The following is a 24,812-nucleotide window of genomic DNA, read 5'->3' as shown; positions in this document are numbered from 1 at the left end:
TATATGTAGCAGTGTATTTATGTAGATTATTATTTATTATTTGTACAACAGTAGTGCCTAGAAATTTATGTCATAGACCTGGTACTTACTGTGTTCAGATCTTACAAACGGAAAAGCTCCAGCTTGCATGTAGTGTTTTAAAAGTATTTTTTGAACACTGTGGGTGTGGGGTTTCCTGTGCGTGCCAAGGAAGACAGGATTACCAGGCTAGTGATCAGCTGGCAGTGGGACGCCCTTTTTAGAAGCAAGGCAAGATTCAAAATAGGGAAGTAAGCATCAGTGATGCTTTTGCAGTGTTTTCCAGAAAAAGCCAACTGCTGGTACCATGCCTGCAGTAAAAATAATGTGTTCCTTACTTTTTCACTTAAGCATGAAAAATAATTATGCCAACCTTAAAAATAAAACAGAACACTAGAACAAGTAGTTGAGAAAAAAGGAACTAGAGCAGTTAATTGCAAGTCTGATCAGACCTGTTCTGTATTGTGGTTTTCTACTGGTTTTGTACCTCTTTTGTCCCATCGCCAACCAGGAGCAAAAAACAACCTTACTGTAAAGTACAAACGTCCGTCTTCTATTTAAGCGTTAATTTGGACAGATGCTATGAACTGCCCAGCTTCTCAATGTTATTAAAAAAGCATTGCAGGTTTCTAGGGAACCTTCTGCAATCAAGGGCTCTTATAGCCTCCAAATCCCACCAAATTTTTTTCTTCTGTGCTCAATTTATAAGCCTATGTCCTTTCTAATTTGAAGATTTTAGCTAGTCTCAACTAGACTCTTGCTTCAGTGACACCCTCTGATCAAAGTATATAGTACAATTTGACTGCAGCAAAATGCACTGTGTACCATCTCTAATTGGTTGGGCTGTCAGTACAGGATTTTAGCATGCCCAGAACTTTCAATCTTCCGTGCTTTATGTGCATTAAATCTTTCACCATCTACAAAATGCCTTCCCTCCCCCCTTTACTTTGTGCTGTAGGAGAGCTATAGTCCATAACCTTTGTTTTCAGTTTTATCATAAATTGAAATACACGCACACTTAAATTTTCCTAATAAATAAAGTGCTATGTTGTTCTAAAGCTGCCTTTTCACCTCATTACAGCTCAGCGGAGTGGAGAGTGATGTCATGGTTGACCCAGCACCAGCATGCCCATAAATGATACAGTATGTTCCCCCCTTTACTTCCTGGCTAAAGCACTGGGAAGGAGCTTAATATGAAATTCATGCCGCGATGACAGATTTAAAAGTTGCTACAGACTGTAACAGACAGCAACTGCATTTTGCAGACATACATGACACATACCACTCTCTTGTATTCTTAAGTGATGACATTTTCAGTTTAAAGAGTTATGCTTCTATTGCGTATTATGGCTGTCTGTCTACAAAATTAGGCGGGAGGAGGGAAGGAAAGGACAGGACAGAGAAAACACTGAGCTTGATATAGAGTTCTGTTTGGAGAATATGTCGAATATTAATCAGTGGTTGGAGGGGCAGCACACACCAGTTTTCAAGCAGACTGCACTTCTGCTCTGTGCCTTTTGGGGGATTTCAGCTGTTTGGAGGCAGACAAAGCAGTTGTACTTCATCTGGTGAAATGGGCCCCTTGCACTTTTAACAAGGAGACTCTGAAAACCCAAACAGTGCTAAATTGTAAATCCACAAGCAGGAAACTAACATGCCAAACTTGAGACACCCTTCTTTGGTTGGGCTTTCCAAGCAATTAAATAAATAGCCATCATGTGGTGTCTCCGGGGCAATAAAACATGCCACTGAGGAGAATTTACAGGAATGGGCCAGGGAGGGTGTTGCCCGATAGAGAGCTCTGATGTTCTCCACTTGCACCTTGCACTATGTCTGTGCTGGGGAAGCTTCTCATGAAAATAAAGCTCAATTGTAAATATGAGCACTTGGCATCTTCCTTCACCCTCTGCTGGCTGTCCTTTTCTGCATCTGCTCAGTATCACACCATATATGACAGGTAAATACTCACTCAAATTGATATAAAGCAAACTTATGCAAATATGTAAGAATGGATTACTAGCGTTGCACTAGATCAGAAAACAAAATTACATTGGCCTCTTATCAGAAGGCATTTCATACTGTTACTGTAGTTTATGCCAAATAGGCAACCTCCTTCACTGGAAAGCATATCCATTAATTTCCTTTAGGATTCTTAGATGCGTGACCAAGATTTCAGAAAAGCTGAAGAAAAAGAATACCCTTCAAAATTCCTCCACGTTCTATTCTGAGATACGTGTGTGCAGAAACAGGATTTTACGATTTTTTAGAAGCTGAGCACCCTTAAGTCAGAGTTGAAGGAAATCAGCCCCATGCAGAATTATGCCTCTAGCGTGGTAGGAATGCCCAGTCACAAGGACATGATCAATAAAGCCTATAGTTTATGTACCTTAATATTGAGTTTCCACATTTTGATTTAAGGAGTTCCCAGTAACATAACCCACGGGGGCTAAATTTTCCTGCTCTGCATGAATGAAATGTTGCCATTTGTTCAATATTCAAGTTATTTATCATTTGGAGTCTTCCCCATATTACTGAAGCCAAATCCCCTCACAGAAAGAGGCAATTCTTAAAAAGGAGTATAAAGATTTGCTCCAGTAAGATATCAGCTGATGAAGAGCAAAGCTATCTGAATTAAATCAAAGCAGAATCAAAACTCGAACACTGTTGAATCTGCAAGGTTTTGTCTCTCAGGCAAACTTTTTTGAGTTTCAAAGAAGTTGTAGAATTTTTGACCTTATTAAAATCATGACGTGCTGCGAATTTCATAAAAAGATTGACTATCTGAGATTTCCAACTTTGGTCCTCAGGTGAGTTTGCATGCAGAAAGGTTGCTAAAGCATGTCTGCATATAAAGATCTAGTTCTTCAACAGAGAACCTGGTGTGAGAGTGATACTTCAATTATATGACCTATCTTTCAATATATCCTACAATCTGGAATTTACGTGTCTTAGTAAAACCTGTGTAAACACCTAAATGCTTGACTGTGATTTTGAAAAGATGTCACACTATTTTTCCCAGCCAGTCTTAGATGAAATGTAAACAGTTTTGACATAGATAGTAGGGTATGTGGTTTTCTGTCTTCTGTTACAGGTGCCAGACCAGTGGGAACATCTTTTTAATTCTTCATTCATTCCAGTTTCCCACATCCATATCAATTTATCTTTGTCTCTTGCAGAGACTCACTTAGCTGAGTAGCTCTCATTTGTCCCCTGACCTTTGACTGCTACTGGTTGAGTGTAGGATAAGGAGGGTAAACTGCCATGAGAAAGGTGTCTTTTTTCTCCATCAATCCCTTGAGAAATTGAGCCTAGTCACGGCAGAAAATGTGAGGATATTTTGTAAGTTTCTAGATTTATTTTCATTCCAAATGATGTTTTTAACAATTACTGTCACTGCAAAGAATATGAAAAAGTATCATTTAGGAAAAAATTATTGTCCTTGTATTTTCTGGAAGGTCAGATAAGGGTATATTAGTACAGAAGTCATGCAGATTTCTTTACAGCAGAAAAATGCATTGACAGTGAATGTCAGATTTTTGTAAATTACTGTTTTAAAACAGAAAATATTAAATTTCCATCAGTTTGCTAGCTTTGTTATTTTACAGCATACGGAGGATGGTTACTAATTTTTCAATATTAAGATATTTTAAAATGAAACATAGCTGGCACTGTAAAATGGAAGGAATTAGAGACTGTTTAAAACCAGTGGCCTGTTCTCCAAACCTGGAGCATGGATTAGTAGCATGTGAAAAGGGAAATCACCAGGGATGAAATATTGACCAAGCTAGCAGGCCCTCCTCAAATGAAAGTGTAGCAAACTAGAACGTTATTAATCACTATTTCTCATGTGTGCTTTGGGGTTTTTTTTTGCCTAAGCAATATCATTAATTGCAAAATGTAATATTGTAAGTATAGTTCTGTAAAAATGATTGTGAATTTTTTGCCAATTCAGTTATCCTTATTCTGATTATTTCTAAAAAAAATTAATTCATTATATTTTGCTATTTCCAAAGTCTTTCCTGAAGAGCTGAAACTGAAACTGTCATGGGAATATTTTGCCAAATCTTTGTGTGAATCATCCCACCAGATCTTGCCAACAAAATGGGCTGACCTAAATAAACACCATTTTACTTTTTATACCTTGAATGAGCCCCCTATGAAGGTGGTGACAGTAAATTAGTAAAACTTATTACTGGAAGAAAAATCATATTCTTAAATATAATTTATAGCTGTTAAACCTAGAGCACCAAGACCCAGCCTCTGACCAATTATATGCAATTTCATGAACCTGAATATTATTGTACAAAATGTGATTAGCAAGTTATATGTGTATCTGGAACATAAGATTAACTCTGTGTGGTAAAACCTTTATTCTGGGATGTGAACATTGCCCTGCCTTGCAGAAATGGGCATCTGCCTTCCAAGGAATTAACCGTCTGCTTGGACTTTAGCAAACATTGGAGCGGTATTAGCTAGCCCTGGTTAACATCTGAGTCAATTAGGAGTTCTCCTGGACGTGCCAGGTGAAAGATGGTGGAAACAGACAATGACCTGTCAGCAGGAAGGCTTAAACTTCTTTTTGTTTCAGGACAGAGAAATCCTTGAGAAAGGGTTGAATTTGAATAGGTTATAAATATGGATTTGAGTGATGAAAGAAAATGTGTGTTCCAAATTTAGATCCTCTTCTATGAACACAGAGTTGGGAAGAGACATGTAATATGAAAGCCTACATATATCTGGTAGTTTAACAGCTGGAACGTGTAGGATGAGAGCCGTAGAGCTAGAACATTCCTGTAGTGACCAGCCCATGGTAGTCAAATGGTAACAGGCTGCTGCACCATAAACTGCGTGGGCCAGTTTCCACACCACAAGACTGGTGTGGAAGAAGTGTCTTCTGGTGACTTACATTAGACAGGCAAACTCCCTGGCCTGCGGCAGCATAATTGGGAAAGGACCTGAAACCTGAGTATCCTCAGGGAGTTTTTAATAGGAAATGCCCCATAAACATGTGGCAAAACTTTGTTGATATGTATTTGAGTGTATATGTGCTTCTGGATTTACATATAGATAAATATATGCTGAATGCATTGTATTATATTTTAGGCAGATATGGTGCAAGTCAAATTACAGTGACAGAGAGCAAGGGAGATTAAACCCAGATCTGATTAGCACAGAACTGAAGATGTATGCATAAATCATCCTATTTTCTTTGTTTAAGAGTTAACTGGAAACAAGACTGGAATTATTTAAACTGGTACATTTCATTGAAATCAGTAGGGTAAATAAGTCAAGAATTTGTGTGCATAAAAGATTAGTTATTCTTTTTAACTTTCTAATAGTAAATGTGTCTCCACAGCAATATTGCTAACTTTAATAACAATGGAGTGTTGTTCAAAAGTCATGACTTAATTCATTAGAAAAAGAAACAATATGCAATAGTGTTAAGTAGAATAAACACAACTGCATACACTGCATTATATGTACATTACAGAGCAGTATTCCAGTGCATGGCTGCTCAGAAAGAAATGGCGTGTGGAGAAGACAGCAGACATAGTACCACCCATATCGGCTTGAAGACAGAGATGCTACAGTCTGTGACGAAGCAACATGCAGATCACAGCATGAGGGCTTGCCAGTGGTTCCTTTGCTGGTAGTGGGTACAGAGAGAAGGAACCAAAACAGCCTGTTGCAGTGTCCCAGCCCAGCAACACAGAAAACAGTGTTACAGTACAGGAACATTTTATCACTTATGACTTTAAAATGTATAATGCTCCCTGGATTCTCACATTCCTCACTAGTAATTGCTTTTACTGTGTTACTCTGCAAATTTGGAAGCTGATTCTACAAATCTTGCTCATACAACTTGTCCTTAGAAACACAAGTTATCTTCTTGGAGTCAGTAGTTACTCATGTGAGCAAGACTAGGGTTCTTGAACTGATATCTCATTCAACAACAATTAAGGAAAAAGGACTTTCCTCTTATTTGCCTGTATTTATGAAGCGATTTTTATTTCATATAGAAGACAGACATGTCTAGCTGCATCAGTGCAACATCTCTATATAATTGTAAGCCTGTTACACTTCAAAGTGTATTATTTCTCTTTTTTTTCCCTCCATGATTCTCACACAACACTGGAATGTTGTCTCTGATCTTTAGCGAGTTGATACAGCTCTGAAAGTATGGCAAATTGACAGGAAAAATGCTGAAATCAGACCTGCCGATCTACTTCATTTTAGTGCACGAGAAGTACACCTGATTTGTATGTGGGGATAGAGGGACAATAACTGCCTTGGGATATATGACTGATTCAGAAGTGTCTAGCATTACCAGTTTGCTTCCAGCCTGTTTGACAGGTGAAGCTGTCGGGCAAAGTTGAGGACCAGGAGGTGTGCTTTCCTCTGGAACTCTTTGGCTAATATTCAGGAATTCATGCACCAGGCAGAAACTCAAAATTAACTGTGCTGTACGTGTTCTCACACCTTCATGTATTGTTAGAACTGTTTTTGAAGATTAGGAGATGACATGAGTCTCACATTGACAGCATGGGTAAAATAGATACAGATTTGGGAGATGAAGAAATACCTAAATAAAATGGAAGGGAGGAATATATCACAGAAGAAATATCACCGCTAAAAGCATCTCTTGCTCTATCAATGTGTGTATAACAAAAAATGAGAATCATTCTGCTTGAAAGGAATGCTTTTACATTATTCTCCTCAAAACTTTCTTTTTTTTTTTTTGTGATGGCTACAAAAACTTTATAACAACATGCTGACAAATTCAATCTCATTGCTTACTTGTATTCCTCAAAGTGAACTCTTTGAGTAAAGACCCTCTGTGCTTTACAGTACCTGTCACAGTGAGTTCAAGTTCATGGTCGTGTTAATGCAAATATATAATAAATAAAATTAAAATCTGTTAATAGACAATATTCAAGTGGATACTCAAACCAATGAATAGCAGTCATGACAAAAAGATCACAAAAAGGAAGTGCACAAGAGATTAGGCTGAAGGCCTCATTGTCCTTCAGGCAGATGTTGTACACATGATAGCTGTTGGAATTATTTTCATGCCAAAGGTGAACATATTGTATATCTAATACAAGTTTGTAATGTGATATTGTAGAAAACCACATCAGCAAAAATTTGGGTGGCAGACACGGAGGCTTTCAATCAGCTGTGGTGCTGGGAATTACCAACAAAAGATTAAAGGCCAAATTCTACTGATGTCCAGTAGTAACTTATTTCACCAATCATGCAATTGGAATGAACAGGCAAAGTAAATCAGGATAAAAGATGGCAGAAGATGACCATCAATGACAATGCAGAATGTTTTTTTTTGATGGTAGATGGCGTGTACCTAAGAGGGATGGGATAATTTTTTTTTTTAGGGAAAAAAAAAGGCTGAGCAGCTAAAAATTGGAATTGTCTCTCTTAAAATGGCAGAGACCTCTTTATCTAATACATTTCATACAGAGCCACTGACCTTTGAAAACTAAATCTCAATTTAAATTTGCCTTAAGTTATCTGGAAATGGGGTATGGCTTATTTCTGTTATTTAGAGCTGATCATCCTAACCATCAAAGTATTACAGAGGTTTTGCAAGCCAGGTTGTGGATCTCGCTTTTGACAAGAAGCAGTGTCACTTCTTGTAGCTGCTCTCCAGTAGACTGAAAGAATTCACATCCTGACAGTGCTCTGACAGAATTTTCTCTGATTTCAGATGACAACATAAATGTTTCTGCATTTATGTAAAACTCTTTCTGCAAGCAGATTTACTGGTATTCCCTTCCTTTCCCTTCCCAGCATACAGTATTTTTCTTTTCCCTGTGCTAATGTGTCAAGTTTTGAGTAGAAATTAGCATTAGCCAAACTTTAGAGATTCAGAACTGAAATCTCTTACAACCAAAATAGTTTATGTAAGACCCTGATTGAAGTTCACTGAAGTTCATCCTGTCTGTTCACTACAATAATTAGTCAAATATTATATTCCAGTTCCCATAAATGAGGAAGCCTGGATTTGGACTGGTTATTAACTCTGTGACTTGAGATGATGCTAGTGCTGTTGTACTCTTACACTCTTTAACATCTGTTGTATTTCAGCTGAGTGGTAGATAAAGTGCTATGTGCACATATGTAGGAGCAAGAGTCATATGTGCAGTAGTAAGAATAAACTGGACAAAAGCTGTTGGTTATTTTATGGGAACTAGAACATATTAATCCCTGTCTTCCCTGACCTAAAGCTTAATCCCAGAATAACCTTTCAAGCTACTTTCAAGATGAATTATTTTATTTTTAGGCATTCTCAAGACTGGAGTCAGTGAAGATAATCTTCTCCCAGAGCTCATACTGTGCTGATTGTGATTCTGATACCGCATTTATGTATTTACATAGTAAATCTATTTGCAGTAATTTCTAAATGTCTCAAAAAATCAGTACAGTTAATTTTCATCCTGTTACTGTTAGATTTGGGTTTTTTTAAGTTTTAAAATTAAATCTGTGATTAACCTTTTATCACCTTTTATCACCTATTTATATTGACTGATAACCATGCTTGCTAAAAACGGAATTTATGGTTTTGAATACTGGTCAAATTCAGAAAATGTTTGACATAATCTTATACCAGTTTTTTAATCCCATTTCATTGTGTTGCTTGCCATGTTCCCCTTTTAGGACTTCATTTGCTCTCTCTTCACGGATGTTGGAAATGGACAAGACCAGTAAGTATATTTAGGCTTCTCTCACCTTATTTCATAGGCTTTTGACAATGTGTTTGACTGTTTTCTTGACTCTCTGTGGAGACATCTGTGATTTGGCAAAAATCTTGGTACCTTTGAGTTATTCCTTATGTCCTAGGGGAGAAAGAAAAAGGTTTTGGATTTAGCTGAAAGTCTTGCAAGGAGATACTTGCAATGCTTTCAGTTAAGACATGTTTTAAAAATGTTTAAATGGATGACTTCATGCTTCATTTTATGGCATTCCTGGAATACTGTTACAAATACAATAAATGTTCATTTAATCACGAATACTATGCTAGTTGTCATTCGTGAGACTGCAATAAAGTCCTCACAAGTTCTAAATGGCCTATTTTATATAGAATACAATATCCTTGAGCTATAGCAGTGATGTTCACGTTAAACTCAAGGATTTAAGTTTTAAATTGAAGGGTCTTTCTCTTATTTGCCATGCACATGACTTCCCGTAGAAGTTAATCTCTAAATGCACTGAGTCCTCCCATTTTATAGCATATTTTATAGGGGAAGATAATTGCTCTTGTGCTGCTCTTTGGTCTGATTCTGTTAAGTTTATTCTAGAAATCTGTCATCTATAAAAGCTAACAAGAATATCCACATTTAAATAGTTTTGCTATGGTGGTACTGCCTAAACATAACAAGGGAAGCAGATACGATGCATAGTTTATGCATACTCTTTGTAGTGTAGTGAGTGATATTTACCATTTAACATAAAGATATTTACATCTGTTCATCAAAATATAACTCCTCATCACAGTCTTCTAAAGCTAAGCCAGTAATATACATGATTATGGTAATTTAAAAACGAAACATAGTGTAGAAAAAGAACATGATAAATGCATATCATCTTACTCTTTATGGCTCTAGTAAATGTCATACCTTAGGCTAGACCGAATACATTTTGAGTTTCCCATGCAAAAATCATTTTCAAAACAAGTCAGTCAACAGGCTTTTCCTTACTCATTACTACTTAGCCTAAAGATCTTAGGAATCTGTTTGTATTTCATTATCAATTTATTTCTGAGAAATATCACTGTCTTTACCTAGTACTAAAATCATAATTTCCCTTCAGTTTGTAACTGGGACAAAAGTAAATTATCTACCAATTCTGTGAAACTACTTCTGTGCCTGGATCTTTCATTCTCTGTATGATGCTTTAATCTGGAAATTAATATAACAGATTCTCCTCAAAGAAAGAGTTTCAGAAAGGAAGAAAAAAAGGTGTTTTATACTGGAATCAAGCAATCAGCTAGATACTTTAGTTGTCTTTATTTGGGGAGCAGTAAATCCTTTTAGCAAGTGGAATAAACCTGTGAGAATAACTAGGAAGGCATTTAGTGAATTACACAAAGGGTGAGTGGTTTAGACTTTTTCTGGAACGCAGGCTGCAGTTTAGCTGTCGAGGCACTATCATTCTCCTCAAAGGTGAAATGATTTAGAGGCCTAGAGAAACTTAATTTTTCTTGATCACCATGTGCAACCTGGAATTTTAATGGCAGGCATAATTAATTCTTCTGATGTTAATCATCAGGGCTGGGCTCCACAATTATCAGCCTAGTGCAGCTGGGGCATGGTGCAGACATGAAAAATTAGGAAAATGAATCAGTAATAGGGTGGCAGATTTAATCTGCATCATGAAAACAAAGTTAAAAAGAGGGAGATCGAGAGAATTTCAGCTGAAGCTTTTGTGCCAATGAGCACTGACAGAACTGAAAAATGTTGCCGATGTCCAAAGTGATTGGTAATTACCAAGCCATTGAATTTTTTATTGTCAATTTATCATTGCGCCAGAGGTTAAATTTAACATCTTCTTCTAAAGCCATCACTCTAAGAGGAAGGCAAGCTTTGCATCACGTGGCCCAGGAGTCAGTGAAAGGTTAATCAGGTATTCCTTTAGTTTGTGTGTGCTTCCAAATCAGTCTTTCTTTTTGCGTCCTTTATGCTGCATATATATTGTGGGGTATTTTCTAATTTATATTACCTGTACATTTCAGAAAAATATTAGATTGCCTTCCTCAGCATAACATCATCTGCCTTGCTGTGTATTTATAATGCTGCATTTTCATACTTCCCCAGGCATATTTTACACATATTTCAATATGTATATGGAAATTTTATATATACAAAGAACTGTATGATACAAGGCAGGCGTTTCCCAAGTAAGGAAAAAGATAATCTTAGTGTCTGAAAGTACTGCAGGAATTAAAAAAATTTCTGATATAATTTGTTTTGGTTTTTTGGGGTTTTTATTTCTAAACTGTATTATTTTGTTTGCACTCGATTTTTGCTTTGTTCTGAAGCCATGTTGTTTGTGAATGGTCCAGTTTAAGATCAGGGTAATGTTTGGAATGCTAGAAACTGTTTTTGGGCTGAAGGACTGTGAGGGAAAGGCTGTTTGCATTTTGCATCTTTTACAACACTGAGTACAGTTTTGGCACTTAGCAAATAAGAAATATTCACAATTCTTAAAGGAAGAGCATGTTGCTCCTTTGAATCTTCCCCCCTCAAAAATATTTAGTGAATGGTAGGGTCTTTTTTTAATGCAAAAGCCATAAAAGACTGAAAGAAAGACAGCATCAAAACATCCTTGTAATAGAAATATGTGACATAAATATACATTCATATGTTAGGGACCAAATTGAGCCCTGAAGTAAGTGGAAATCTGTTCAATGAAATAGTAGGATTTGTGCTTCTGTGATTATAGGGTTGGATCTGCCCGGAAAATTCCAAATGCATATATTTATACTGATTGCTATGTAGCTGTCTTTTAATACAATGTTGAATACAACTTCTGTTTACATAAATTCCTACCTTAATTCTGCTCAGTAGTCTCACCTCTATTTACTATATTTTTTGTGCGAGTGTTTATTTTAGATTCCAGACTGCGCTCTGATTAAAGGAATTGTATGCATTTTCTATAAATTAAAAATGGAAATGGCCTTTAGGGGAGAATCAGTAGAGGAATCAATGCATGCATTAATTACTGCAATTCATTACCCAAATAAACACAAGACTCAGCCTTTTGCTGGATACAAATTTAGGGACATACGATGTTTACAAAAGACAAAGGCTTGCGATCCTGCTCATGTTAATCTGCAGATCAAAGTATGTGAGCCCATTCCTAGTGGAGGCTCCTTTGGGGATACCATAGCTGGGATCAATCCTCCCATGCAGGCAGTGAATTATTACTGCTGAATACAAAAGCTGCTCATGTGACATCACTGTCCCCTAACAACAGGAACACTTGCTCCAGATAGTGCTTTAGAAGAGCTTGTTTTCTTGATACCCCACTTTTCTATAATTAAACTGAAATCATAAAGTAATAGCTGTACAATGACCACTGACTCCCTTCATAAACAAAAATATGCTTCAGTTTATAGCAAATACTCAGTCATTTGGAAGAAAAACATGAAAATGTAATCTTTAACTTCCCAGAGGCTTTCTAGAAGGTTAGAAAATATATAGTAAATAAAATTATACAGAAAAAAAATCAGTGATCTATTAAAAAGGTTTCATACTCTTCTGAATTAGTATCCTTTCTTTTCCTTAAGAAGAGACTAGAAGAGTTTTGGAAGAAAGCAGTTTTTCTAACAGCATCTGGATGCCTTTCTTCATCATATTTTATAGATGGAGGATAAATTACCATACGAAGGTTTGTGTTCAAACCAGGACACAGAGCATGATTTGAATCTCACTGCATTTTGCATAGCTGCCATTGTGAGTGCAAGCTCACCCCCAGTCTCAGCAGCTCACAGCAGAACACCAGCCAGTTCCTTCTCTCCTGTTGGAGCACTCAGCTATTTTAATGGGATTCTGACCAAAACTGTAACTAATTAAGAATCAATTCAGGACCATTAGTAAGTGGGACTAAGCTAGCCAGTGTTGCATATTTCAAAAGAGTTTGCTTTAATGAGAGGAGTTCTTGGACACAGGAAGAAAAACCCCACAAGCAGATTAAAGATAGTGTAGGGACCTTCTCCAGTTAAACTAAACAACTAATGCTACACAGAAAGATGCTGAACTTGTAGTCCTCTCTAATTGATCTACTTACTGTTCTTAAGGAAACTCAAAACAATAATGAATGCAGGTATTAACTGTGTGTTAGTCATTCAATAGCTATTTATAAACATTAGCAATTGTTACATTTCACAGTCTCTCTTTCTCTTCATCAGAGAAACATATGTTATCTTTTTTTCAGACATATTAACCTTAGAACTGTCAAACCATTTTCTCTTCTTTGGGCTTTGTACTTCTGCGACATCTGTTTATCTGCACTGCATTGCCTGCAGATGGTATTTTAAAAATTTGTTAAGGGGTTAGGATGCCATATTTTTGACAGCTGTAATTTTTGTTTCACCACAGAACAAAACTTTGCTAAAAATGCAGTGCTTTGAGGGAATGATTTCATTTTCATTATTTCATTAGTTGTATCAATTTCTCCCCCTAATCTCTTGCTATTGTGAGTTCTGTTAATGAACTGGTAGCATGTAATTGTAATCATTTTAGGAGAAATATAAAAAACAATATATGGCTGATTGATTTTAATTATTAGAGTGGGAATGCATACAACTGTATTGAGACAGTCTGATATTTAAGCACTAAAATCACTATACAGTAAATTGAAAGCACAACATATTATGTGGTAAGTCCTAAAGCTCACAGTGACCTCAGCTTGTGAGAAACTGCTTGGACAAGGTTTCTTGGTTTGAGACAAACTGAACAGAGTGACAAATCTACTGTGAGTGTCTTTAAGAAAAAAGTATGCAGAGCTGTTTGTATTCCCAGCGTGTGAACATGAATGGAGACCTCAGTGCAACACCTTTATAGTTGATACACATTTTAGATGTTTTGTAGAATATGCTAAGAATTTACACAGGAATTACCAGGAACCTTCATTATCTCAAAACACCAATTAATTTGGCTGCAAAGGACAAAATGTACTAGAACATCTTTCCAGTGCACTTGTTTGAAAGATGAGCATCTTGGCTATTTAATTGTTTGTTTTCTATTTTACAGTCTAAGCTGTATTGCTAAACTAACAGTGTGCACTCAGTACAACATTCTCTTGCAATAAATATCAATGAGAATAATCACAAAGAGACAAATAAATTTTGGATTATTTATCTTTGAAGGAAAAGCGGGCCCTAGCCAGGAGCAGAAGGGTCTCCCTGTCACTGCCATTTACATTAGTCCTTGCTTTGGATACATGGACTCTTAATACAGGGACTGTGTACATCTTGGAAGTACTGGTTTTAGAAGCTATATCTTTTTAACCAAGCTTCTGTAGCTTCTGTGAAAAAGAAAACGGGGTTTGTGTTTGTAATGACAGGTGATAGTGAGAACAACAACAGAGGAAAAGAATCTGGTGAGAGAGGAAAAAGGCTACTTTAAGGAGGCTGGAAATAAATCAGTACTGTCTGTTAACCATGCACTTTTTTTTTTTTTTTAAATTTTGAATTTTACTTGGATATTGCATTTTTAGTAACTTCAGATGTATGTTGACATTTAAGAGGGAAAATGACTGACAGATCAACAGCTGTGAACTTTTTTATTTTTAATAAAAGAAGTAAACAAATAATTTCAGCTTGCTCTTTCCTGTGGGTTGTGTGCTCAGATCTGAGAAGGATAAAAATACAGAGTCCTCCCACATCCTGGTCAAAGATTTTGGCTTTTACAAAATAAATTGAATGGAACAAAGTGTCACTTGAATGTATAGAAGGATGTTTGGAATGAGGACAGGCCAGGAGAGACATGACCAGTATTTCCATGCCAGTGGATATCCACAGACCAAGCATCAACCCTCAGGCGAGTAAGCCTCCGAACAGCTCCCAGATGCTATAAAAACTATTTCAGAGTAGTTGTGCAGCCATTCCAGTTGTGCATTCCCATTCTTATGGGAAGGGAATTCTACTGACCTGACCTGTGCCAAAAGACACAAGCAATATCCTTTTTTTTTTTTTTTTTTTGGTCTTAAGAGGTGATCTGAATATTTTTCCGTTTCTATTCTACCAGAAAAGTAAAGCCTCTTTGCTTGAGCTGAAAGAAGTGGAACTCTCTCAACACTTCCATCTTTTGGGCCTTATTTTTACTCATCTATAATAAGCTATGAGGATCTCCCTATGCTCACTTATGGTCAGCCTGTTCTGCAGAACTATCAGTACCGTCAGGTTCAAGACTCCTTCCCAGTTTATATGTGGTGTCCTTTAGATTTTAGTTAAAAATATGACAGCTTCAGTTTCCAACATCTTCCTGACTATTCACTTCCCTTTATGAGAGCAATGAACCTCAAATCATGGTGTGTGTGTGTGTCATGGTTTAACCCCAGCCAGCAACTAAGCACCACACAGATGCTCACTCACTCCCCCCTCGTGGGATGGGGGAGAGAATTGGAAAAGTGAGAAAACTTGTGAATTGAGGCAAAGACAGTTTAATAAGTAAAGCAAAAGCTGTGCACGCAAGCAAAGCAAAAAAAGGAATTCATTCACTACTTCCCATCAGCAGACAGGTGTTCAGCCATCTCCAGGAAAGCAGGGCTCCATCACGCATAACAGTTACTTGGGAAGACAAACGCCATCACTCCGAACATCCCCGCCTTCCTTCTTCTTCCCCCAGCTTTATATATGCTGAACATGACGTCGTATGGTATGGAATATCCCTTTGGTCAGTTGGGGTCAGCTGTCCCAGCTGTGTCCCCTCCCAACTTCTTGTGCACCCCCAGCCTGCTCGCTGGTGGGGTGGGGTGAGAAGCAGAAAAGGCCTTGACTCTGTGTGAGCACTGCTCAGCAGTAACAAAAACATCCCTGTGTTATCAACACTGTTTTCCGCACAAATCAAAAACATAGCCCCATACTAGCTACCATGATGAAAATGAGCTCTATCCCAGCCAAAACCAGCACATTCTCCACCCCCTTGTTCCATACAACTTACTTCATGCTCAAGTACCACAGTATCCAATAGATCCTCCTTACCCACCACCCCCCTTACCATCCTCTGATATAATACGCAGATATCATTCCCTTAGTCTATGGACCACCCCTGTGAAATGTCTGTAAAATGTCCACAAATGTCCACAAAATGTCCATTGAGTTCATTTAGTCCACGACTGTGGGCTCCATTTGTTATGGTGGTCACTCAGGACAGGAGAGGTGGTGTGTTGCGTGGAGTTATTGGGCACCAAAGCCAGCTCAGGTCGGGTCACTGCTGCACTTGCACTGCTTCTTGTAAGACTTGTTCAGGTGGTTCCTGCTATAGTAATTCCTATAACATGCAAGTCAAATCATGGGTTACAACAATTTAAAGGTATATCCATTACAATCTCCACCCCTGGTCGCTTTGGACCAGACCATAGGTTTTAACATTGCAATGAACTCCCCATCTTGCCCCTGCTCCGCCTTGGACTTATCCACAGACTGCAGACCCTTAGGGGTGTACCTGCTCCAAGTGGAGCCACAGTCTCTCCAGGGGTATACCTGCTGCGGCACCGACTTATCCACAGCCACAGTCGCTTTGAGGTGCACCTGTTCCAGCGTGGCCTTCTCCATGGGCCACAATGCCTTCAGAGATACACCTGCTGAAGCGTGGCCTTACCCACAGCCACAGTCCCTTCAGAGGTACACCTGCTCCAACATGGCCATACCCATGGCTGCCGTCCCTCCAGGGGTGTACCTGCTCTGTGGTGGGCTTATCCGTGGCCACATGCTTTGAGGTGCTCCAGCATGACCTCATGCACAGCCACTGATGCTTCAAGGTGTACCTGCTGCAGCACGGACGTATCCACAGCCACAGATGCTTCGAGGTGTACCTTCTCCAGCGTGGATTTATCCTTGGGCCACAATTCCTTCAGAGGTATACCTGCTGCGGCACAGACATAACCGCAGCCACAGACGCTTTGAGATGTATCTGCTCTGGCATGGGCTTATCCACAGCCATAGACTCTTTGGGGTGTCCTGCTCCCGTGTGGACTTATCCACAGGTCACAGTCCCTTCGACTCGAGTTCACACCAGAGCTCCAGTCTGTCCAGTACGGCAGCACAGAAACAGCAGCGGTGCCCTGGCCACCTGCCAGCCCAGGCGCGTGGCCACTGCTGTGATCGAAATGCGCCCAGGCACAGCAGGGTAAGACGATCAGCAGTGCAGCAGCACAGCACGCAGCGAAAGCAAAAAGCAGCCTCTAACGAGCTCTAGACTGTAATACACAGCAAGGCAAGCAAGCCCCATGGCAAGCACAGAAGCCTGCCGATTAATAGCTAAACAGCAATAACAGCTATAAATTCAATCTAGCACATTCCAATCAAATCTGTCGTTATCTCAAACCCTTCAAGCCCCACATTGGGCGCCAAAAAGGACCCAGCCAGCAACTAAGCACCACACACAGCCGCTCGCTCACTCCACCCCGCAGCAGGATGGGGGAGAGAATTAGAAGGGTGAAAGTGAGAAAACATGTGGGTTGAGACAAAGACAGTTTAACAGGGAAAGCAAAAGCCGTGCACGCAAGCAAAGCAAAACAAGGAATTCATTCGCTACTTCCCATCAGCAGACAGGTGTTCAGCCATCTCCAGGAAAGCAGGGCTCCGTCATGCGTAACGATTACTTGGGAAGACAAACGCCATCACTCCGAACATCCCTGCCTTCCTTCTTCTTCCCCCAACTTTATATGCTGAGCGTGATGTCATATGGTATGGAATATCCCTTTGGTCAGTTGGGGTCAGCTGTCCCAGCTGTGTCCCCTCCCAACTTCTTGTGCACCCCCAGCCTGCTCGCTGGTGGGGTGGGGTGAGAAGCAGAAAAGGCCTTGACTCTGTGTGAGCACTGCTCAGCAGTAACAAAAACCAGGACAGTGTGGGGTTTTTGTGGTGTTTTGGGGTTTTTTTTTTTTCTTCTTTTTTTGATGTAGGTAACTATTTTATGGTAATATCTGACAGAGGCTTGGTAAAAAGGCTGATATGCTCCTGGAGATCCTACATCAGATAAGTAATGATGTCTTGTTGGCTAAAATTTCTGATACTATGGAAACTGAATAAGTCTGAACCATCATTATTTTTATTTTTACTTCTTGGCATGTATTTACTGCTTGCTTTCCCATGCAGTTTGCCAGCAACTTTTTTGCATGACTGCCAGCAATATGGAGACTGCAAGAGTCTACAATTGTCTTTGCCTTCCTTTCAGAAATTCATGGAACACATTTCACATCCTTGTAGGGAAGATCCTTCTGTCTCTAAACAGGGATTGGAGGAGGTGAAACGGAGTGGGAAGAACAGTTCTTTTCCTTCCTCTTCGCGGACGTGTAGCACTCCTTTATTGGTTCTCCTCCAGGATGCATTCCCCAAGGAGAACTCCCCCTTCTCTATGGCAACGAGGGCCAGCTGCTCCCTCAGGGAGGAGAAAGCCACGGGTGGTCAGAACAGAGGCCAGGCAATGACTTCACTGACAGGGCAAAGTCATACACCACCTGAGCCGGGAAAGCGCAGCGGGGTGGTGACGGTAACAGGTCCTATTGATAGACCAGTGAAGACCACGGCAAAAGCAAAGTAACAAGTCAAATTGAAAGTCTGGGAAAGTCAAACGACAATTCAGGTGTAGGCCTGGGAAAAAGTACACCTACAGTGCACCTCAGGCAAGGAGCGGGTGCCCAGACCTGAGTTTAAATGAGGCTCCTGAGCCCATGGGCAGGGGTGTGTGGAGGCCCCAGGTAGGGCAATTAAGGTCTATTAGTGCATTCAAGGCTGAGACAGAACTTTATAGTTTACAGTTCAATCTGCATTTCTCCTGCTTTGTCCAGCCATTGAAATTCTTTTTTCTCTGCCACCAAAAATGAACTTACACAGTGTCTTTGCACTTCCCTGCTTGTCCTTTACTCCTCAGCTCTGCCTTTCTTCACTGGTCTAAGACTTTTAATGCAAAGTGACAGCAAGAACAGTAAAACCTTGTTATAATGTCACTTGAGGTTTGGATAGAAAACAACATTTATTTTAACAAATCCATGACCTCGTAGCAATTTTTCTGTTGGCGCTGTGCTGCATACCAGGCCTACTTGGAACTTCATAGCCCCAGCAAAGACGTTTCTACTTCCCAACCATGACTGGTTCCTCAAGAAAGACTAAAGTATTTCTCTTATTTGCTGAAGGAATGAGGTTCACGACACACAGCTGGACCCATCCAATACTCTCCAGTAGAAGGCAAGGGTCCACGTGCACTCAATCAAAATCATTTTAATAAATCATAGCTAAAGGGAGGCGGGGAAGAGGGCAGGACAGACAGGAAATAGGTATGTTAACATTCATTTGAAATGACTGTTGCTGATAAAGGCATCCTGCTGGCTCTCCTACTTTGTTGGATAGTAAAGCAAGGTCACAGAGCACCAGGGAAAAGAGAAAAGCAGTGATATGAGAATCATGGACATTATAGGCAAGGAACAATATTATTAGGAATTGAACTGAACAATGGCAAGGACTGCATATTAGCCCATGTTTTGCTAGTGCTGACACTGGGTGTTCGAAACAAGGCTTTGCAATCTTTTATATAAACACCTCTAATAAAGTGATTTTTCCATATGATATGTAACTAAGTAGGTTAAATTATGACATAAGCATACAACTTGACTTTAAAATAACTATATTTTTGCCTCTATAGTGCTATAGAAGAGAAAAATCTTTGAATTGAAAAAAAAAAAAGAAAGAATACAACTAAAATTGTGTCATCTCTCCCCCTGCCCCCAACTCAGCACTAGCCTCCTGAGGAAACACAGTCAAGGACAGCCCAATTTAATTCTATGACTTCTGTTCCAGTGGCACTGTAAATGTGGCATTTGTATGAAGCTGTTTAGTCATATATTGGCTTTTTCAAGTTACTGTCTTCTTATAAAAGAAAATTGCATCTTTGAGATTTTTTTATTAACGCTAACCACTAGTGCTATAGCATCTGATCAACTTTCTTTTTCTCCATTTAGGGAAAGTCTGCCTTATTTACAGCTATTGAGCCGGTTAGCTCCCACCGCTACCAAAAAATAATCAAGAAGTACATGTACGCCTATGAGACGCAATGGACTAGGAGATGTGATGGCATGTCCAACTGATCACTACTAGTGGGAAGAGCACATCAGGTAAATTGGCACTTGAGTTAGGGAAAGACATTATAATTAGTCACTCATCCTAACCTTAGAAATTGTGAATATCTGTAAATCTTATATATTTTGTTTTCATAATATGTTCATGGCACCAAACCGCACAGAAGTAATTCGTTCACCTCAGAAGCTTGTTTAGCCAAACTAATTTGTTAGATTGGAATATGGCAAATATAAAATCTTTACATAAAATCTTACATAAAAATGTACATCCTCGTTACGAGATTCTCTAGTTTCCTTGGGAAAAAAGCTTCCAAGTTTAGATGTACTTGAATAAACTTTAGAGTTGAGGATTACTTGTGTAACCACAAAGCCTGTGGGCTTCTCTCATTATTTGAGGGTTTTGGAAGTGTGGACAGTATGTACTAGACCATAACGTTTTCCATTGGCCATCACCTGTCAATAATCCTTGCAAGCTATTAACTTAAGGTGGAATGGAACAGAACATATATGAAGATAAAATATTAATGGCAGGTGAGCTTACAAGAGGCAGAGGGATGTGGTGCACCTTATGACAAACCATGCCATATGATGGCATGTCCAACTGATCACTACGAGTAGGAAGAGCACATGAGGTAAATTGGCAGTTGAGTTAGGCAAAGACATTATAATTAGTCACTCATCCTGACCTTAGAAATTGTGAATATCTGTAAATCTTATATGTTTTGTTTTCACAATATGTTCCTGGCTTGTTTAGCCAAACTAATTTGCTAGATTGGAATACGGCAAATATAAAATCTTTAAATGGTAGTAATTTTGATCCCAACATAAAAACCACGTGAATGAAGGTCCTTATCTTTTATTTTGATCAATCTGTGTGGTTGCTGTACCTATTCAGAGGAAAGGGAGCTCTGTGGGATGTGTGCAGCAGTCTGCTTGTACAGATCAGAATGCACAACTAGGGGCTAAAAAATGAATGGCCATCTAAACTACATATGCCTTTCAGTGAGAATGAGGTCTGTTTGTATGATTGATGGCTTATGTTTGTTATCCTCCTTCAGGTAAAACATTTGCTGCAGGCAGGATTTCTGCAAAAACTTTAGGACTGAGCCTTAAAAAGGAATTTGCTTTTTGAAAAATCTCTTTCTTTCTTTGAGCGAACATAAAAGGGTCCACAGAGCAGTGGTGTATAAAGATAAAGCCAGGCTGAGTATTACATCCTACCAGTGATACACAAGTGTTAGTCAAATGCAGAGATGACAGAGGAATAAGGAAACAATTAAACTTCAATAAAAGAAAATAAGGAATAACATTCCAGTCAGATCTAATCACATTATGTATAGCATAACTTTCAAATTGGAAGTCCATAAAACCCAACCACACCTCAGCCAGTTTGTCTGGCATCCGTCCTGTATAATAAGCCAGAGGTTCCTCGTGGCACAACTCCAAGGCAGTTTGAAACCATGTCTGCAGTGGGGATGGCACTGAGCCATGTTTCCAAAGAGGCAGAATAATTTTTCTGGTGGGAAAGGTCAGGCAGTACAGAGCCATGAGGGATGAGATTCCCTTTTTCGGCTTTTTCTCCATTCTTATTCCTTCAAATATATTTCTTTTAATAGTAAAAGTAATTCACAAACAGAAAACCTGCCATTAAGCAATGTTAAAGATCCATTTAAACTGACAGGCAGCAGGAAATCCAGAGCCCAGGCAACTTGGCTTGTATCTTTATAAAACTTAGCAAAGAATTTGGTAGTTGCTGGTTACCTTTCCCCATCCTGTAAGTCTCTTTCCCAACAAACTTTTTAGACTCTTACCTAATACAGATAAAAAGAAGAGAATGTAATGGGTGCTCATTCCCATGTTCTATAGTTGATATGTGCAAGGCATGCATGAATATAGTAGTTAATTTACATTTATCTTCCATTTAAAATAATAATCTTATTCATAATGCATAAATGGATTCCATATGCTACCAGACAAATGATTCCTAATTTTCATTATGGAAGCACATATGGGAACTGTGCTCACCCAGGGTAAAATCCTGGCTCCATTGAAGTCAATGGCAAATTTCCCACTAATTTTGCAAGGGCCAAGAGTTCACCCTTGATGTTCAGCCACCCTGATATAATAATACAATAATACAAAAAGCCAATGTTGAGAAATAGCATCCTGTCCTCTTGTTCTCTCTTCTCATACCTCAGATAAGTTTGAGCAAGAACTGAGTTATCGCTGATTTAATGTAATCAATTCCTCTGAGTTTTCTAGCTTGCATCAAGTTCTTTTCTTGGGTTGAGAGGGATACAGATTTACAGTTATAGTAGCCACACAGTTGTCTGTAAATGTTAGCAGTGCCAGTTATTTCAGAGACTTTGCAGAGGGAAGTGGAGGAGGGAAATGGGAAATGGGAAATGACATAAGAACTAGCGTGCACTGGAAAGGAAGGGCACTATGAAGCTTTCCAGTGGTAAGAAGCATGTCGTAAGGAAACTGGGTTCGTGGCATCTTTTGTCACAGTCTATGGGTCATGATTGGATCTGGTCCAACAGAAAATGATGTTTGACCCATTGCTCGTTCTATGTGGCCCTTCTTGGAACTCTTCAGATGTGTAGAAAGTGGATTAGTCTTGCAATCTGATTTCTTTCCCAGGGGCCCTAACACAGTTCTCTATAATGCGACAGGAAATGCCCTCCTCATGTGGCTAAAATGCAGTCCACCAGTCATTTGTCATCAGTGCAAATGCTTGGGTCACATGATGAGCATTGTGCAAACTGTCCCTGTTATTTGAAAGAAGATATCTCTTGTGGCCCACGTGGAACAGAGATAGAATCTTTGTACTTTGGTTGCACTCAGCGAGCACCAGAATAAAGCTCAAATTCCTCTTAATTTCTGTGTTGGATTTACAGTAGTCCAACATTCCTTCTTGTACATAGACAAAGGATGCACATTGAGAGGAACTTTAGTGAAACCGGCTGGATCACTGTATTTTATCTTGAGTTGGATGGAGCTTAATATCAGCCATTCCAGAAGTGGATGGCTGATTTCCAAGATTGACCTTGATTCAAATTCAAGCATCCCTAAAATTCACACACGTTGAACCTCTGGAAACTTCTTGTATATTGAGTGTTTTAAATATGTATGACCAAAACCTCCATTTTCTTACCAGAGCTAGGAAATAACTGACATTCTGGCTCACAGAACAAATGAAAGTATTTTATTTAACATGTGCACACTTTAAAAAGTGTTCACAGATCAAAAATAAACATCAGTTTGAAACGAAAAATCAAAAATTTCCAGTTAGAAACTGTAAAGGTGTTTTGAGTTTTCTGTTCTTTTTGCTCCCTTTTTGACCATAAATATTAGTCTGTTCAACTAAGATCCTTGAAGCATTCTGGTTAAATTGTAGTTTTGACAAATCAATTTATGATTTGAATTTATGAAAACATGTCACTCAGCCTAATTACTTGTTAAGATCCATTGTTTTGGAGTCCTTTCACTCGAAAAAATTGCTCATTAAGCTAATCAGCCAAGTTCTTGGCTGGTGCAAATCTGAGCATCTCTACTAGTGTTCCTGGCAAGATCTCTGAAGTCATCACCATCACATCACTGTCTGCTGAAGCAAACGTTTTCCATGTGTAAGGACTACAAGATTAAGCATCATGTAATATGTGAGAAGCTGGTTAATAAAGAGCTGGAACAATAAATTATATTAATAACTTGAATTTTAGCTAATTTTTCTCTGCAAGGTATTATTCCACTTTATTTTGCCTGCATTTTTATTTTCAGCACTAGGACATGACAAGTTGTGAATTATGATCTATTCATTCATACCCAGTTTCAACACAACTGGGTGTGAATTAATACTCCATAATTCATATAGTGGAATGTCTTATTACAATTATAAAATTTTATTAGAAAATGTTTTTTAATATTTATATTGTTAATTAAATGATGATGAGTCTCATAAATTCTGAACAATGAATTATGTTGTATTAGGCACTATTCAGATTTCATCTGTTAGCCAATCAAGGTACACAGACTTCTCTTTTATTTAATATACTATATAATAATGTTGGGCTATGAGATTTTTCTTTAGTATGTGGAATTTCTTATTCAGATGGACTTTATCAGAAAATTTTCATTCCTAAATTGTAAACGTAAGGGTCAGTGAATGTAGGAAATAGCATTTAACTCTTCATTTAAAACGTAAGAAAACCTCAGGTCACATAAACCTTGGGCAATTAAGCAGTGTTGGTTTTGAAGGCAACAGCAGTCTCACCTGTCTGCTAACTTTCCTAAAGCACTTTAATCTTCGATATTTTGGATCTAGCTCTGCATTTCATCTCCTCATTGTGAAAACATCATTCCAGGTCTGCTTGTGCAAGCACTTAAACATGTGCTTAAAGTCAAACATATGCTTCAGTGTGTCCTAAATTAAAGTGAGATCTGCAATACTTTCAGGCATTTAGAAATTGAAGATGAGATGCATAGTGGGAATTGTAATTCAAGATAGATGTGGATTACATGACATTACTAGGATAAAGATATCCCAATTCTGATCGTTACTCATGAAAACAAAACCATGCCATCTACATAAATGATATGGAAAGATGCAGCAGCCAGAGTGAATTAGATAAAAAGGTGACTTGTTCAGTAAAAAAAAGTGACAGTCTTTGCATGATATGAACAATAGGAAATAGTTTAGACCCATTCTGTATCTATGTAAACATTTTTTTAAAAATTCTTGTACATTTTTCTAATTGGCTTCTCTGAGATTTTAAATTTGAATTTAATTGTACAAGGTTGTGGATGAATTTAATGCCCATGGAAGTTAAATTACTTTGAGTCAGGTAAAGTGAAGACCTGCAGAGATGTACCAATAATTCACCTCCTCCCCAGCCTTTGACGTTCTTTTGATTACAGATGGCATAAGGGCCCAGTCCCAGGTAGAGATTCTCTGTGCAGGGAATGCAGGGCTGAGTCCT

The 24,812-nt window shown here is 38.7% G+C and overlaps 1 long non-coding RNA gene across 1 annotated transcript in view; it reads left to right on the top strand.

Annotated features, from left to right (window-relative positions):
• The window catches only part of LOC142083625 (uncharacterized), a 110,995-nt gene extending 91,126 nt beyond the window's left edge, over positions 1-19,869 (top strand). The window contains exons 3-4 of the long non-coding RNA XR_012674123.1: positions 8,692-8,738; positions 19,717-19,869. This is a non-coding gene — a long non-coding RNA (uncharacterized LOC142083625). The remainder of the gene's footprint in view (positions 1-8,691; positions 8,739-19,716) is intronic.
• Positions 19,870-24,812: the final 4,943 nt, after the last annotated feature.

The sequence above is a fragment of the Calonectris borealis genome, chromosome 6 (genome assembly GCF_964195595.1).
Source record: "Calonectris borealis chromosome 6, bCalBor7.hap1.2, whole genome shotgun sequence".
Lineage (NCBI taxonomy): Eukaryota > Metazoa > Chordata > Aves > Procellariiformes > Procellariidae > Calonectris > Calonectris borealis.
Note: the sequence above shows the minus strand (reverse complement) of the source record. Positions and strands in the feature narration are given on the sequence as shown.